Raw genomic sequence first — 16455 nt, forward strand, 5'->3', positions numbered from 1 at the left:
CCTTTCTCCCTTTCTCTCTGTTTCTCTCTCTCTTTCTTTCTCTCTTTCTCCTTCCTTCCTTCCATCCTTCCTCCCTCCCCCCCCCCCCTTTCTTTCTTTCTTTCTTTCTTTGTTTCTTTTTCTTTCCTCTTGGCCAGCTCGGTGACCCAATCTCCTTCCTGGTCTCAGGCCCCTCCCACGAACTGGCCCATGTGTGCCCCGGCAGGTCCCTGCTCCTCACTGACCTCCACCCACACCATGGAGAGTGGATGTGTGTGTGTGTCGGGGGGAGGTGGGGGGATGCTGCATCAGGAGACCTCTGGTTAGGGAAATTTTATCAGGAACCACCTCTGTGACCTTTACCTATAGTCTATACCTTTACCTCAGCCTATAGTGGGGACAAGGTCCTACAGCGTGGGCCTCTCCTTTGGAAGGCTTGGGGACAGAGTTCTGCCCACCAGCTGGAGGACAGTGACCTCAGGGGGAGAAGGGACAGGAGACTGCTCTCCAGTCCCTCACCCCAGCCCTCGCCTTTCCCTCACCCACCTTTCTTTGCAGCAAGTTCAAAGGCAGGTCATACACCAGCTAAGCGGGCACAGCTGGGCACAGTTCCCGGGGCCTGCCGGGCAGCGCTGGGAAGGGCGGCAGAGAGCACGGGCTGGACGCTCGTCTCGGAATGACTCAGCCAGGAGCAGCCGCCAGCAGCATGGGCCACGCAGCAAACGGGCGCGCCGTGGGAGCTGGAGAGGCCAGGTCTTCTGCAACCAGGCAGCGCACCCTGCCCGGGCGTCACCCCACCACGGACATTCACAATGACAGTCAGCACTTCTCAGCACACTGTGGATCACACGCATTAGCCTGGCACCTGGCAGCGCCCCGAGGTGGGCATCACGGTGGGATTGGGAGGCACTCCAGTCACAGGGTTCACCAGGGCCGAGGTGGCGACGAAAACCCGTCCCTCGGGCGTGGCAGTGGCCTGGCCACGTGCGCCCCGGGGCTTGCACCCGCATCTCCCGCCGGTGGTAAGCGGGGCCTCCAGCAGAGCGAGCGGGGCTGCTCACCTGGAACCAGGGCCAGCCGTCTCCTCCCCTGCCTCGGCCGCCCGGGGCCTGCCTGGGGCTCCTTCCTCGCCGCCCGGCGGTAGCTCTTGAGCTCCCGGCCCGCTCCTTTAGCCCCGCAGGCTCCCTGGCCGTGACCCTGCCCCCGGCCTCCGTGTGATGAGCAGGCGAGCAGGGCCGGGGGGATGCAGCCCGGTCCCCGCATCCTCAGGCAGGACGGAGCTCCCGGCTGCTCGGCGCCTCTGGGGAAGGGGGGGGGGGGGGCGGAGATGCGGCGCAGCGGGCGGTCCCAGCGAGTCAGAAGGGTGCAGCAGCGGGGTCGGGGATGGCCGGGCGAGGCTGACCCCTGCCGGGCAGCGCAGGTGGCGCCACGGGCGGAGGCGACTTCCTGGGCCCTGGTGCACGGCGCCCCCTGGCGGGCCTCGGGGAGGCGGCCTCCTGCCCGCCCGGACCGCTCGCTGCGCCTTCCCGCCTGGCTTCTGGTTACCCAACCTCATCTCGCTCGAGCCTCATCTGTAGCTCACCGTCCTGTGCGCCCTGTGCTGTTGGCAGGGCGTGTGGGATTTAGAGGGTTTTCTATACTGAGCCTTCCTCGGAGCAGGTGAATTCTACATAGCTGGCCCAGTTCTGTGTCTTAAGTATGGGGAGAGAGTGGGGGCTGGAGAAATCACTAGCAGGGGAGGAGCCCTGAGGTTGCCGAGGGGGATCGGAGCTACTTCCCAAGGCGCCTACACCGCCCGTAGACTGGGAAACTACGGTCACAAAGGGTCAGCGCATTCCCCAAGGTCCCAGAGCCACACGCAGCATGGCTGGCATTTGAAAGTCAAAGCAGAGGAAGCAGGCAGGTGGCTCTTGTTGAACTGGCTTCCAGAGTCTGTGTTGGGCAGAGAGATCCTTCCCCGAGAGTGGAGTGGCCTCGTGCTCACCTGGGTTCAGCGTCGAGGTTCACCTGGAATCACCTGCACTCTTGTCCTTGACCAAGGCAGGGTGGTTAGCCATGGGCTGATAGCCTTGGAGAGCCTGATTCAGCCTTTGGGTAGAGCTGGGTCAGTCCAGCCTCAGGGCCATCAGGCAGCCTCCTGCCTGCCCCTGGAGACCCCGGGTTTGGGGCAGGGTGACCATGGTGGAGAGTGGGAGCTGGCAGAGGTAAGGAGGCACACGTCTGCCACAGCACCAGAGCTCAGGGCACCTGAGAAGTAAGGTCATAGCATCCTGTTCTTGGACCCCGTCAGTCTCCACAGCTATAGGGGGCTCCATTGAAAAGAGTGTGCCAGACCTTCTCTGTGTGTGCCCTGGTGAGGGCTCACTCACTCTCCAGGCTTGCTGGGGGAGGAGGCACGAACTTCGGTGGAAAGAACAGAACTCAGGAGCCAGAGAATGGAGTTTGACTCCTGCCTCGGACACTTCTTAGCCAGGTCTCTAGGGGGCTCAGAGAGCCTGAGCCCCCTTCCTCGTGTATAAAGTGAGGATAGTAATACTGCTGAGTCCCTGGGTCTGTTAGAGAATGAAGCGAGGAAAGTCAGGCAGAGCACTTAACTAAGTGCCCAGCTCGCATTAAGTACACCATGCTCATGCCCATGGCCAGGATGGTGTGTTCCAGCTGCAACCTTTAGCAGGGGCCCTGGAAGTGCTTGTGTCTTCTGCTTCGTCCATCATTAGCAGCAGCAGAAGGTAGGGCAGTTTTTGCTTCTCAAACCAGGTTTCTCACACATTGAAAGATATTCTGCATTTAAATTTACATGATAAATTAAAATATAAGCCATTGGGATGAACACCTTATAATCAAATACTCCCAGGTGACCTAGTGCCTGAGTTTACCTGAGTGTTTAAAATCAAGTTGGCGACAAGGAACAGCGAACACGACTGCCTTTAATATTTAGTTAGACCCTGGTGGGGTGAGGCTCCCAGGAGTGGCTTCCCTTTGGGCCCTTCATCTGTCCTCCCAGGTGGCTGAGGGGGACATACAACCCTAGTCAGCAGTTGGGAATCCGTCCTCATCAGTGAGCTACCTGGCTTCCATGAAACTAGGGTCGTGTCTAGGGATCCAGTGTTTTGGAAGCTCCTGGAAATGAGGTTGGCCAAGAGGGTCTTCTGGAAATCTCCGCTCACTGAGCCATCATCCTACCCCAGTGGTCAAATTCTGCCAGAACCACACTGCAGATCATGTTTAATTAGAGTTCTTAGGGTACTTTTGTTTTTACGTAGCGACGTTGTTTGTTTTTTCTAGTTGTTATAAGCATTGCAGGGCTATCTGTTGTTTCACGTGCTTAAATATTTAAGCCAGTCAATGCCGGAACCTAGGGATCGTTTCCACCTTCTTTTTGAAAACGGTCACATTACTGGAAGAAGAAACCTGGAGCTGATTCACAAAGGTAGAGTAATCCTGACTGCAGTTGAGAGTTGAAGCCACGAGGTGGCGCCCTCAGCACACTACTTGAGCTGTTGGGTTTTCCAGCGGCAATGACCAGCACGGGGACAGAGGATGTCCTGAAGAGGGGCTCTGTCCGCTTCAGGACGTCCAGGGGAGTCACCTGGGTAACACTCACAGGAAATACATGCTTCTGTGGGTACACAGCTGGGAACAGGGTGAGGCAAGTGAGTTATCTTGGGTGCAAATTTTAAGGGGCAATGAGCGCCCCTCTCCCCTCACCCTGGTCCCGGCCCTGGGCCACCGGACTGGGACATGTCTGTGAGGAGCGGAGCTGGGGAGCGGCTCCCTGACACCCCCAGAGAGAGGATGATGCTTTGACCTCAGCCCTGGTCAGGTGGGGCCTACACAACGGGGACGCTAAAGCCCCTATTCTGATCCAGAGGCTGTGGCCGGAATAATCGGATGTACTTTCTGGGAGGGGATTAAGGGGATGGACGAGGTGCTGCCCCATCCCTATTCCCACTATGAATTGGAGCCACAGGGACATGGAGGGTGTGGAGCTGAGCCGAGTGCGTCCCTGGAGTGCCCTTTCCTGTCTGCACTCGGGCTGGGCCAGCCTCTTGTGGCTCCTGCACATGGCAGCCCCCCTCAGCCGGAGGAGCCACAGTGGGGCAGGCGTGGAGTCCGTGGCACCGTGGCAGGGGGTCTCTGTCCAGGGCCTGGGTACTCGGTGACACTGGGAGAGAATTCAGCCTGCAGCGTGGCCTCGGAAACTGGAATAAGAGAGCTGACCTATGAAGGAGGCACGGGAAGCTGGGTGCAGAGATGACCGAGAAACTGGCAAACATTTTGGTAAACCAGAGCACCACGCTGCGTGAGTGAGGAGTAACCAAGGTGGAAGTGTTAAGGATGAGGTGGAACGAATATTCATACCATACAGTAACTAACATTGAACACAGTCACCTGGAAGAGAAGACTGGGGAGAATCGGGACATTAAGGCTCCTGGGCACTTGCGGTTTTTACTCCGGGTCAGTGCTGTCCAACAGGGATATAGTTTGAACCACGTCTATAATTAAACGCTTTCTGGTAGCCATATTAAAAAAGAAACAGGTGAAATTGGTTTAATAACATATTTTATTTAGGGCAATATATGCAAAATACTATCGTTTCCACATATAATCATTTATAAATATTATTTATTGAAACATTTTGTATTCCTTTTTTTATACCAACTCTTTCAAATCCGGTGCATATTTTACATTTATAGCATATTCCAATTTGGATACTAAATTTCTGCTGCAAATATTTTATCTGTATTTAGAGTTTACAAAATTTAGAGTTAAAAAAAGATTTTCAAGTTGTTCTAAACATACGTTTTTAGTAATGGGACTGTGTATCAATTTCTAAATTAAGATTAAATAAAATTGACCATTTAAGTGCTCGGTTGATCTAATTTCAAATGTGATTAGTGGCCCTACTGTATGGGATAGTGCAGTGGTAGGCATTTAAAAGTACAGTATTCATGTTAAAAATGTTAAGAATAACAAGCAAAGAATAGAAGTAGAATATATAACTTCTAAACCAGTAGAGGGGGCTGCATACAAAAAAAATCCCAATCAATTCAACAGAAGGAGAAAGTGAGAAAACAATAAAACAAAAATTATGATAAATAGAAACACAAAAGAAGAAGATAAAAATAGGTATAAATGCCATAAATTTATCAGTAACAGTAGTAAATGTAAACAGATTAATCTCACACATTAAAAGACAGAAGTACTTAGGTTGGAATTTTTAAAAATCCAGTTGTAGCTGCTTGTGAAGAGACATCTAAAATATAAGAACACAGAAATGTTGAAAATAAATGAATGGAAAAAGATATGTGAGACAAATAGGAATTAAAATAAAACTAGCGTAGTGAACTCATATTAATATGGACAAGACAGACTAAGGAAAATCTTTATTAGGGATAAAGATTGTCATTGCAAGATTATAAAAGAAACAATTCATAGAGATACAACAATCTTGAGCCTATATACACCTAGCAACATAGCCTGGAAGGAAAGAAAACAAATAAAAGTCTGTGACATAATGTGAAGAATTTGAAAATTCACAATCTTAGTGGAAATTTTATGATAACACTCTCAGAAACTGATAGACCAAGTAGAACACTAGCAACAAATTAGTAGAGAAAGAGATTTTGAACAATGCATTAAGAAAACCTAATATAATAGATACATGTAGAAGCCTGTACCCATGGAATATTTATAGAAATTGACCATGTACCACTTCACAAGAGGGTTCAATAAATAAACACTAAAGAATCAATATTACTCAATGTTGTCTAACCTTGATATAATAAAATTATACAACAATAAGAAGACTAAAAAACATACATCTAAAAATCATACATCTAAACACCGAAAAATACATTGTAATTTGTTCTAAAAGGAGATATTGGAATAGAAATTACAAAATATTTAGAATCAAATGCAACATAGAACCACAATTTAAGACTTGTTGTACACAGCTAACATGGTACTTTGAAGGAAATTTATGGCATTAAATGTGTACATTAGAAAATAAGAAAGGTTGTAAATTAATTAACTGAAAATTTAACTAAAGAATTAAGAAAAATATAGCATGTGATGACAGTTCAGCTTTTATTTTCTCTCCTAAATTTAGCTTTGAAGGGGAAATGGGTTCTCAATGTTCTACACAATTTCTAACTGTTGAGGGTTCCCAGGTCTTAGACTTGAGCCTTTTGTCTCCCAGGTAATCTTATCCATTCCTACAGTTTTAAAACATCATCTGTGCTGATGAGTCCCAGTCTCGAGACTAGAGCTCACCTCTAAGCTACAGGCATCCTTTTCTGACTGTTCCGTTACCCTCACCCTATGGCATCTCACACGTAACACGTTCGAAACATATGCTCCAATCTGTCCCAAGCTTGTTTCTCCTCTCCATGCCAATAAATGTTGCCACCCACATTAACTTTAAGCAAAAGATGTAGGGGTCATTCTTGAGTTTATCTGATGACTTATTCTGTAAGCCTTGTAGTCACTTCTATTTCCAAGATACATCCCAAGTCCATCCTTTTTTCTCTCATTCCACTATTACCACCCTAGATGTGCCACTGCCATTCTTGCTTGGCCTCATTCAAGAGCCTCTGCACTGGCTTCTATGCATGCTCTATTGTCCCCAGGCCATTCTCCACGCAGCAGTAAAACGTAAATTGGGGCATGCCATTTCCCTGCATAAACACCTCAATGGCTTCTCATCATGTTGAGCCTCAAGTCCAAACTTCCTGCTGGATCTTAGAAGGCCCTCCCTGAGAGGTCCTTGCCTGTTTCTCTAGTTTATCTTGGTCCTGTTCATGCTCAATCCCCCTATCCTGCCACTGCCACCTTGTTGGCATTATGCTTTCAGCATACTGGCCACTCAACTCCTTTCTTGCCCCAGGGCTTTTGTACCTGCTTCCCACTTCTTGAAATGCTCCCCACTTCTTGAAATGCTCCCCCACACTTCTTCAGTAAACACTTCTTCTTTTTTTTTTTTTTTTTTTTTTTCGAGACGGAGTCTCATCGTGTTCCCCAGGCTGGAGTGCAGTGGCGTTATTTCCGCTCATTGCAAGCTATGCCTGCTGGGTTCACGCCATTCTCCTGCCTCAGCCTCCTGAGTAGCTGGGACTACAGGCGCCCACAACCACGCCCGGCTAATTTTTTGTATTTTTAGTAGAGACAGAGTTTCACTGTGTTAGCCAGGATGGTCTCGATCTCCTGACCTCGAGATCCGCCCGCCTTGGCCTCCCAAAGTGCTGGGATTACAGGTGTGAGCCACCGCGCCCGGTCCAGTAAACACTTCTTAGTTTGTTGAATGAACAAATACATACTAACCTGTTAGCACAGGGATTTTTATCCTTATTTCATAGCTGAGGACTGCAAGGCCCAGAGGGGTTGACTGTAATTTTTCAAGACATTTTTGGTTAAAAAAAAAAAAGAACCTAATGGTTTTAGCAAAACCCTTGAGATGACCTCTGAATGGACCATCATGGATCATGTGCACAGACCTGAACCCATCGTTGCAGCTGGGGCAGGGAACAGTCTCATATGGTGGGCCTTGGTCATGCATCCATCCCACTGCTGAGGGTGGAATCAGTTCCAACCAACACACATGGTGTGAGGATGAGTGAGGGGAGGCTTCTAAAGCAGCTTCATTTGTAATAGCCTCAAACTGGAAACAGTCAAGATGGTTAAACTGGTGAATGGTTAAACACCCTGTGCACAGCCATGCCATGGATTCTATCTAGCAATGAAAAGGAAAGGACTATGGATGTTTGCAGCCACTTGGGTGGATCTCAAGGACATTACGTTTAGCGAAAAAAGCCAGTCCCAAAAGGACATAGGCTGCATTATTTCATGTATATAACATTCTCTAAATGAGTTGGAGAGCAGATGAGAGGTGGCCAGGGGTTAGGGACAAATGGGGCAGAAGGCGGGTGTGACTACAAGGGACAGCATGAGGGATAGCTTACAGCCACAGGATAGTTCTGCACCCTGGTGGTTACATAAATCTGCATGTAATACAACTGGAGTGATAGACATTGCATCAATGCCAGTTCCCTGGTTTTGATATTGTACTAAGTTATGTAAGATAGAATCATTGAGAGACACTGAGTCAAGGGGATCTGGGACCTCTTTGATTATTTTTGCAACTTCCTGTGAATCTACAAAAGAGTAGGTACTCACTAGTGGCAACAATATACATTACCAGTCTAACATGTGTACACATAGAAAGGTGTTGTTAGGATGTTAAAACTGTGCCAATGCATGTTATTATTACTACAGTTTTAAAGATTTCTCTAAAAAAATCAAAAAGCAAAATGTATATGATAATTAAAGAATACAAAAAATTAAAAAACATTATTTGATAAAATTAAATTCTTATTGTGATTTTAAAAATAAAAAATAAACCTAAAAATTAAACTGTTAGCATTTCTGGTGTTTGTTTTGCATCTAGTGGGTGCTATGAAGAATCTATGTCATACTTTACGCATGTGACATTATATATCCAGAACAACACATATGCATCTAAGAGTGAGTGAACTGTTTAATAGCATGAAATATTTCCAGGCTGCAATGAAGAACCATTGTGAATTTTGCAATGATATATAAGTACCTATGAAACTATGAATTTGAACTCAAAGAGCAGAAAAAAATACATGTCTGGCACTATTCAGAGACGAGATTTCTTATGGAGAACCTACTACATTTAGGTGATCTGAGAGGAAGCCTCTGGAAGTTTAGATTTTTTCCTATTGCTTCCACATTCAATTCCTCCTAGACATGGAAGCAATGTTCCTGCTGGCAATGGCACAACCCATAAACCTAAGCTGATCCTGCAAGCCAAATCCATAACATTTGGATCCAATCACATTTTCTTTTGAGGACATACATAGGGCAAGAGATGAGGTGCCTGGACAATGCCAGTCCAGTGAGCAGGTGTGCAGGGTCAGGGCCATGGGTCATGCAGGGCAGCACTGGGCACACCTCTCGAGGAGGAGAGGTGCCCATTCCATACATCCATGAATAGATGTGTGCTGTTTGGGTTCTCATGGGCCCTCAAAGTGTAGAGTCCAAGATAGGGCCCTCCTTGGTTTCCTGGACAGGTAGCATCTTAGTGCTTATGTGGGTATGAAGTCACTGCTGACTTCATGGCCACGTGTCACCAGGTTTACACCTTACCCTCCAGCAGGCTGAGCTGTCAGAGCATATGGAGGCTGCCCTGCTCACCTTGGTCTTTCCACTCAGGAATAGCACACAGGTGCTGGGGCTCAGAAGCTTTTGGGGCAATGAGCTGCACAGGATTCTCTGTGGGTCCACTGGGAGCCCAGCACTGTGGTCTCTCCCTGTGAAGTAGAGCACAACCTCGCTGCAGGGAGACTTCTGGGTTTGCTGCTCCTGGGCCAGGGAGCTGCTGCTGCAGTTATGCCTTGGACTCCGTGCCACTCTGAAATGCAAGGGCAAAGACTTCAACCAATGCTGCTTCCAGACCAGCTTATCCTAGTGTTACTTTTGGAAAATGCTTTCTTCTTGTTTTTTAAAAAATTTATCAAGCATTAGTTTCTTTAGAGATGGCCCTCCAAATCTCTTCCCTGTCAGTGTGCTCATGCCCTTCCTCCCGCCAAGAGGTGGAAATGGTGCTACAGTAGTTCTGCATGTAGACCCTAAGAAGCCTGGAAGCTTCACTGTCTTTCTCTCTGGAAGCCAAGCTGTCATATTTTATAAGATTTGCACTGTCTAACGAATGATGAGAGGGCATGGAGGGAAAGAGAGGCTGCAAAGGAAGAGCACTGAGGCACCAGTCTTGTGAATAAAGCTTCCCTTGGATGTTCCAGCTCCCAGCCCCCTAGCGAATGCAGCCAGGTGGCTCTCAGTCCATGCTGTGTGGAGCAGAAGAACCCCCAGCCAAGCCCTGTCTGCTTCCTGTCCCACAGAATTATGAGAAATAATAAGTAGTTGTTATTTCAAGCCACCATATTTTGTTATGTAGCAGCAGATATCTGAAACACTCCTCAATAAAGCTTGGGAAAACTTGACTGTTAAATGTTTGATTGAGCACCTACTATTTCTTAGGTCTGTGCTAGGGGCTATGGCTATGGAGATAAACAAGAAAAATTCCCTGACTCAAGAGCTCACTAATCAAAATGGCAAAGAGGAAATTATAACAGAGCAATTTGCAGAATGGATGAGCAATAGGAAAAGTGTAGGGGACTGTAGAAGACTAGGAGGGAGGGAGAATCCTATCCCACAAAGGCAGGATCAAGGACTGCAATCTGCCCCAGTGCCACCACCCAGCAACAACTACTGGGGGCAGTTTTTTTTTTTTTTTTCAGTTGCAAGATTTAATAGAGTGAAATAGAGTGAAAACAGAGCTCCCATACAAAGGGAAGGGACCCAAAGGGGGTTGCTGTTGCTGGCTCGAATGCCTGGGTTTATATTCCAATCCTTGTCCCTCCCACTGTGCTCTCAGGCAATAGATGATTGGCTATTTCTTTACCTCCTGTTTTTGCCTAATTAGCATTTTAGTGAGCTCTCTGATTGGTTGGGTGTGAGCTAAGTTGCAAGCCCCGTGTTTAAAGGTGGATGCGGTCACCTTCCCAGCTAGGTTTAGGGATTCTTAATCAGCCTAGGAAATCCAGCTTGTCCTGTCTCTCAGTCCCCCTCTCAACAGGAAAACCCAAGTGCTGTTGGTGAGGTTGGCTGATGACCACTCTAACTGCTTCCTGCTGAACTGGGGCATAGTAGGGGTTGTGCAGTTGAGATTTCCTCAGGAGGAGTGACTTCGATGTCGTTAACATCAGAGCATGGGCTAGCAGGCCAGTCTAGGGGTCCGCGGGAGATCTTAGACATGGACTGCATCTGGGGCTCCGTTTGAAGAACGATTTGTAGTTTTACAGTTTTAATTCTGGAAGACACAAACTTAACAAGGTGGTTAAGGATACAGGGATTGAAATGTATGGCCTGCAGTGCAGGGGATTACTTCTTTGGCACACTTCACAGGCCCTGACTATCTGCTTGATAGTTTTGAAAAGGCCTGGTCCAGTAAATAATAATTTGGCCATCTGATGGGTGCTATCGATGCCTAAGTGGAAGGTTTGGTGAAGGCTTTTAAGCAATTTTATTGGTTAGCTCCAGGCAAAAGTATTTTTCCTTCTTCAATGGCTAGCCATCTGGAGGGGAGGAAAGTATGTCCTTGTGAGGTTCCTTATTCTATTTTTCCTGCTGAATACTGGGGCTTGGTTTCCCGGAGGGGATTACCCTGTACTAGGGGTCCTTCCATAAGCATTTCTAATGGAGGGTCCTGCCTTGCGGCTCTTTTGACTTTAAGATCCGCTTGGCGGTTCCTTTCTATTTCCCTTTCCTTTCCTTTCTGGTGACCCCGGCAGTGTAAGACTGCCACCTCTTTAGGTTTCTGTATAGCCAATAGTAATCTCCTAATGGCTTCCTGATGTTCTATAGGTGTTCCCTCGGAAATTAGGAATTCCCTTTCTCTCCATATTGCTGCATGGGCATGGAGGACTAGGTAAGCATACTTAGAGTCTGTATATATATTTATCCTTTTCCCTTCTCCTAATTCTAGTGCCCGAGTGAGGGTTATTAGTTCTGCCAGCTGAGCACTAGTTCCTGGAGTGAGGGGATTACTTTCAAGTATTCCTTTATTACTGACCACTGCAACCCCTGCTTTTCAAAGTCCTTTTTCTACAAAGGAACTTCCACCAGTATACAAGCAGAGGTCAGGATCAGTCAAGGGAACCTCTAAAAGGTCCCCTCAAGTGGCATAGGTTTGAGCGATTACTTGTTGACAGTTATGTTCTATCTTTTCTTCATTGTCTGGGACATATGTGGCTGGATTAAGAGTTGCACAAGTGCGCAGTTGCAGCACTGGCCCTTCAAGTAATAAAGCCTGATATTTAAGTAAACGGTTAGCTGACAGCCACAAGTCTATTTTAGCAGTGAGTATGCTGTTCATTTCATGAGATTTCCACACAGTAAGATCTCTTCCCTGTATTATTTTAACTGCTTCAGATACTAAGACTGGGCAGTTTGTAGCATTTCTCTCCAGCGTTTTGTCAGTGGATTGATTTGCCATGGATGCAGTGACAAAGCTGGTTATAAATAATGTTGAAGACTCACTATGTGCTGGGTGCTGGGAGCCATTCCACTGCTTCCCTTGAAACCACTCAGAAAGAAGGCTACTGCTGTAGTACCCATTGGATAGATGAGGAAGCCGAGGCTTACAGAACTGAAGGTCAGGCAGCCAGTAAGGCACAGAGGCAGGACTCCCACCCAGGCACTTCAACCCCAGAGCCGGTGCCTGCAGCCAGACTGTTCACCTGCTTTCTAACTTAACATTATAAATTAAGCATATCCTTACGGTATTAAAAATGATGTCTGAAACAGCATATTACTCACTGTATACCATGTTACTTTAAAGTCTAAGATTGAACACTTCAGATTATTTCCAATATGCAGAGAGCACCTTTCCACATGAGGAGTTACTTTTGTGTTTATTTATGGGCCCATATTCTTCTATCATTTAAAAAATGGTTTGAAGGCCGGGTGCAGTGGCTCACTTCTGTAATCCCAGCACTTTTGGAGACCAAGGCGGGCAGATCGCGAGGTCAGGAGATCAAGACCGTCCTGGCTAACACCGTGAAACCCCGTCTCTACTAAAAATACAAAAAATTAACCAGGCGGGGAGGTGGGTACCTGTAGTCCCAGTTACTTGGGAGGCTGAGGCAGGAGAATGGCATGAACCCTGGAGGCAGAGCTTGTAGTAAGCCGAGATCGTGCCACTGCACTCCAGCCTGGGCGACAGAGCAAGACTCCGCCTCAAAAAAAAAAAAAAAAGGTTTGAAGCAAATGTATAAGAAGCCTTCTCAATGTTGGATCATTTTCTTAGGATAAATTCACAGAAGGGTAAATAACAAATATTTTAATTTTGGGGTTTTTCACAAGAAATTTCTGGAAGCAAAAGGCAATTGATCTTGGTGGGTGACAAAGTTATGCCCATCCATATTTACAGCAATTATCCCCACATTTCACAGTTTCTCCAGAAGCACAGAGAGGCACTTCTGCAGAGGACCCAGCCAGTTATAATGAAACTGCCCGCAAATTTCTTCTCAAAACTTGAAGTGAACCTGCGGCTGAGGTTTGAGAATTCAAATGTGCCCCCTGGGCTGGTCCTTCAGCAGACGAGGGCAAAAAGCAGAAGTGGCTTCACCTCCCTGCCCTTCCCCATACCTCAGAATTGGGCTAGCTTTTGGTAGGCCCTGCTGTGGGTGGGTGGCATGGGTCATTTGAGCCACACGTCTTCTTGGTAATTGGTGGTGGGGATGGGGACTCCTCCTTAAGAAGCAAATATTGCCACTGTTTTGCCTTCCCTGGGCCTGATGTCATCCCAAATGTCGCAACTGCTCATGAGGGCAGGCAGGGAGGGTCCTACAACCCCTATTTATAGATGCAGAGGCTCTGGAAATAACCTGCCCTACCAGCTGCTTCTCACCCTGCTTCTCTGGTGATGAGTACTTCTTATGTTACCAATGAGTCTGAAAACCCCTGGGACCCTATTGGCCCCAGAGCCAGGGAGGAAGCAGCATTCCTCTTCATTTCCTCCTACTCTCTTATGTGAGGTAGTGGTAAGATCAGACAAACCTCTGATATAGTGGTGTGCTGGTAAATGCTTAACCCACCCCTAAAAAAAAGAATATAAATATATATATATACATATTTATGATTATTATAAATTTTACTGCTATAAAGGATGTGTAATGAACACTTTACAAATAATAATAATAAAACAGGCAATACTCTATGTTGTAAATTCCTTATAGTTGATTGATTCTAACAGAATGCTTTCACTGATTTTTGCCAAACATTGGTATCCCTAACCAATCTATGGTCTCAATTTAACCATTATTTGACAAATGGAGTTGCATTCCAATCCACAGTACTTTATCTAATACATTTATAGTCATGAAATCTGATGTGTAATCTGCTGCTAAGTGATGTCTCCTTCCCATACAAACTATATTGATTATCCTGCAGCCACTTTCAGATTCAGCACTAGCTTATATTGGAACTTCACTCATTTGTCAACGGGTGTGAGTGACTTTGTTTACTTGGATAATAGTTTTCAAATATGGGAAAAATATTATCTCAATCTTTGCACTATTCACAATGCAAGGGCTATAGACATAGCACAATTTAAGTTTAATCTACATTATTAACCTCCCTTTTCTGAAGTCTAATGAACAAAACAATAAACCAAGCCCTTGTTTGTAGGGTTTTCCAGTTTCCATGGTGTAAATTCTCCCTCTGTGGACAATTGGAAGCTACCAACATGACATCCCTACATGCAGAGTTGGGAAGGAACATGCAGTAGCCACCAGGATAGAGGGTTTCCACCACTCAGAACTACAGGCGTGCCTCGCCTATTTAGGTAACAGCAAAATGTAATAGAGTGGTGCATTTTGAGTATTAATTACCTTTGTATAATAACATAAGTTATTAAATTATATGTTTACATAATTTAATTTTAGTTTTAATGGCACAGAAGTATCTTTCTTCTTTCTGGATCAACCACATAGAATTTCAATTCTACTGTGAATATTATCTTTGAAATCACAATATTGTCAATGCTATATATTTGCTTTCTAGTTTTTAGAGTTGACCTATAAACAAAGCAAGTAAGACACTTTTAGTTAGCTAATACAAATATTTTAAACCATGATGATATAAAAATAATAATATAGAAAACAAAAGACGCGGAGGAGCAAGGGAGGAAGAATAACTACATCAGTACAGATTGAGTGTCCTTTATCCAAAACGCTTGGGTTTGTAACACAAAGGATAAATGCTTGAGGGGATGGGTACCCCATTCTCCATGATGTGATTATTTCACATTGCATTCCTGTATCAAAACATCTCATGTACCCCATAAGTATATATACCTACTATGTACACCCAAAAATTAAAAATAAAGAAAATTAAACAAAACAAAATGCTTGGAACAAGAAATGTTTTGGATTTTTGATTGTTTTAGATTTGGGGATATTTGCCCCATGCTTACTGGTTGAGCATCCCTAATCTGAGAATCTGAAATCTGACACAGCCCAATGAGCTTTTCATATGAGTATTATCTCAGGGCTCAAAAAGTTTCGGATTTTGGAGCATTTCAGATTTTCATTTTGGATTAGGGATACTCAACCTCTATTCTTGTCTTTCATAGTTGTGAATGCCATCTTAATTTGATACATAAAAAAGTGAATATACTATTTAAGGTCATGAAGGAAATTATTGAAAGGTATGTAAAATATAATGAACAGAGTTGAAAAGGCAACATTTAGAAGGATAAAATAAAAATATAATTACAAATCAGGAGTAGAAGAGAGTAAGAAGGAGATAGTGTAAGCACTCTAATTTTCTTATTTTTTATGTCTGAGGGCCCAAAGATATTGTCAAAAATTCATAAATCCTAAAGAAGTTTATTAGTTGAAGTTATAATGAAGATCAGAATATCTAAAAACAACTACTCTTGGTGATTATTTGGGCAAATGGAAAATGGTCAGGGGCAAAAGGGAAACTTCTTTTTATGTTCTTATAAACTGACTTTTGTTTTCCAGGTGCAAGTATTATTTTATAAGTAAAAGGAAACCAATATCTACTATTAAAAATGCAACTTCTGCTTCCTTCAGCCTGGACCTTATTTACTTTGCAGTAATCCCTTTTACAGTATATTTTGATTTCCACTACATGTAGAAACATCCCAGAAGGCCTGAAGTCACACTTAATCCCTGTGTCCAGTTCTCATGGCCCTTCACCTTCCCCTCCACCAGCAGGGGGTGGGGGTGGGGTGGGGGGGTTGCGGGGGGGAGCAGAATTCTCCTGTTACACTGGAGAGCTGCCACATTTTGTGCCTGTCTACATCACAGTAATTCACAATGTGCTAAACATTGCACTTTGCCATATGGTACATTCTTATTTTTCAATTCTCATTACCTCTCATGTATAAACAAACAAACAAAAAAGGCTTCAGGAAGTTCAGTGCCCTGCTCAGAGTCCTGCAGTTTAGTGGCTTACACTGGCAGGTTCCTTCTCTCCTGCAGCAGAGAATTAAGACAGAGAATCCAATATCCCCAGTGTATCTTCCCCCAGAAAATGTGGTGTTCCCCCGACAAAAAGAAGTCAATGTCTAATGTTCCCATCTTGTCTCATAATCCCTTTCAAAAAGGAGGAATTGCTGTCTGAGAGGGTATTTTGTTCCCCAGTGACTGAGGGCAGGGCAGGGGCAGGGAAGGCTTCCCCTCTCTTCTGGCCCTAGAGGCCCTGGAAATGCACTGTGCAGTCACTGACGTGCCCTCAGGCAGGGCCCTGGCGGGAAGGGGGCTGTTCCAGGTCTACCAGCTTCACACCCTTATTCTATTGAATTCTCATGAAAACAAAATCTGTGAAACAGCTGTGATCTTCATTTTCTGATGAGGGAAC

General features: G+C 45.6%; 1 protein-coding gene across 6 annotated transcripts in view; it reads right to left on the bottom strand.

The window, feature by feature from the left end:
* ARHGAP22 (Rho GTPase activating protein 22) overlaps positions 1–1281 on the bottom strand; it is a 209503-nt gene extending 208222 nt beyond the window's left edge. For 5 of the 6 annotated variants that reach the window (XR_010146869.1, XM_063781757.1, XM_024346363.2 and 2 more), the window contains exon 1: positions 1041–1281. The gene's annotated coding sequence lies outside the window, so the exon portion shown is untranslated. Of the gene's footprint in view, positions 1–525; positions 915–1040 lie in introns of those variants that run through there. The other variant, XM_016918209.3, reaches the window with a different exon arrangement.
* Between the last annotated feature and the right edge of the window lie 15174 nt (positions 1282–16455).

This window comes from Pan troglodytes, chromosome 8 (assembly GCF_028858775.2).
Source record: "Pan troglodytes isolate AG18354 chromosome 8, NHGRI_mPanTro3-v2.0_pri, whole genome shotgun sequence".
NCBI classification, from domain to species: domain Eukaryota; kingdom Metazoa; phylum Chordata; class Mammalia; order Primates; family Hominidae; genus Pan; species Pan troglodytes.